We start from the raw sequence: 1,815 nt of genomic DNA, 5'->3' as shown, positions 1-1,815 counted from the left end.
AGAGGGGTATCCTTGAGCCTTAAACACAAAGGATTCTTTATTCACTTGAATGATTAGTTCACCTCTATCAACATCAATCACAGCCTTTGCTGTGGCTAGGAAGGGTCTGCCAAGGATGACGGATTCATCCATGCACTTCCCAGTCTCTAGGACTATGAAATCAGTAGGGATGTAATGGTCCTCAATCTTAACCAAAACATTCTCTACAAGTCCATAAGCTTGTTTTCTTGAGTTGTCTGCCATCTCTAGTGAGATTTTTGCAGCTTGTACCTCAAAGATCCCTAGCTTCTCCATTACAGAGAGAGGCATGAGGTTCACACTTGACCCTAAGTCACACAGGGCCTTCTTGAAGGTCATGGTGCCTATGGTACAAGGTATGGAAAACTTCCCAGGATCTTGTCTCTTTTGAGGTAATTTTTGCCTAGACAAGTCATCCAGTTCTTTGGTGAGCAAGGGAGGTTCATCTTCCCAAGTCTCATTTCCGAATAACTTGTCATTTAGCTTCATGATTGCTCCAAGGTATTTAGCAACTTGCTCTTCAGTGACATACTCATCCTCTTCAGAGGAAGAATACTCATCAGAGCTCATGAAAGGCAGAAGTAAGTCCAATGGAATCTCTATGGTCTCATTTTGAGCCTCAGATTCCCATGGTTCCTTATTGGGGAACTCAGAGGAGATTGGTGCACGCCCATTGAAGTCTTCCTCAGTGGCGTCCACCTCCTCTCTTTCCTCTCCATATTCGGCCATGGTTATGGCTTTGCACTCTCCTTTTGGATTTTCTTCTGTATTACTTGGGAGAGTACTAGGAGGGAGTTCAGTAATTTTCTTGCTCAGCTGTCCCACTTGTCCTTCCAAATTTCTGATGGAGGACCTTGTTTCATTCATGAAACTTTGAGTGGTTTTTATTAGATCAGAGACCATTCTTGCTAAGTCAGAGGTATTCTGCTTAGAACTCTCTGTCTGTTGCTGAGAAGATGATGGAAAAGGCTTGTTATTGCCAAGCCTGTTTCTTCCACCATTATTGTTATTGAAACCTTGTTGAGGTCTCTCTTGATTCTTCCATGAGAAATTTGGGTGATTTCTCCATGAAGAATTATAGGTGTTTCCATAGGGTTCTCCTAGGTAATTCACCTCTTCCATTGAAGGGTTTTCAGGATCATAAGCTTCTTCCTCAGATGAAGCTTCCTTAGTACTGCCAGGTGCATTTTGCATTCTAGACAGACTTTGAGAAATCAAATTGACTTGCTGAGTCAATATCTTGTTCTGAGCCAGTATGGCATTCAGAGTGTCAATCTCAAGAACTCCTCTCTTCTGACTAGTCCCATTGTTCACAGGATTCCTTTCAGAAGTGTACATGAATTGGTTATTTGCAACCATTTCAATTAGCTCTTGAGCCTCTGTAGGCGTCTTCTTCAGATGAAGAGATCCTCCAGCAGATCTATCCAAGGACATCTTAGATAGTTCAGAGAGACCATCATAGAAAATACCTATGATGCTCCATTCAGAAAGCATGTCAGAGGGACATTTTCTGATTAATTGTTTGTATCTTTCCCAAGCTTCATAGAGGGATTCTCCATCCTTCTGTTTGAAGGTTTGGACCTCCACTCTAAGCTTACTCCATCTTTGTGGTGGAAAGAACTTTGCCAAAAAGGCATTGACTAGCTTTTCCCAAGAGTCCAGGCTTTCTTTAGGTTGAGAGTCCAACCATATTCTAGCTCTTTCTCTTACAGCAAAAGGGAATAGCATCAGTCTATAGACCTCAGGGTCTACCCCATTAGTCTTGACTGTGTCACAGATTTGCAAGAACTCAGCTAA

At 42.3% G+C, this 1,815-nt stretch overlaps 1 non-coding gene across 1 annotated transcript; it reads left to right on the top strand.

Annotated features, from left to right (window-relative positions):
• Window positions 1–1,506: 1,506 nt before the first annotated feature.
• LOC130955235 (small nucleolar RNA R71) lies at window positions 1,507–1,614 on the top strand. The gene has a single exon (XR_009076679.1). It is a non-coding gene; the product is annotated as a small nucleolar RNA R71 (small nucleolar RNA).
• The last annotated feature ends 201 nt before the right edge of the window (window positions 1,615–1,815 follow it).

This window comes from Arachis stenosperma, chromosome 1 (genome assembly GCF_014773155.1).
Source record: "Arachis stenosperma cultivar V10309 chromosome 1, arast.V10309.gnm1.PFL2, whole genome shotgun sequence".
Lineage (NCBI taxonomy): Eukaryota > Viridiplantae > Streptophyta > Magnoliopsida > Fabales > Fabaceae > Arachis > Arachis stenosperma.
This window is presented reverse-complemented; position numbering and strand designations above follow the sequence as displayed.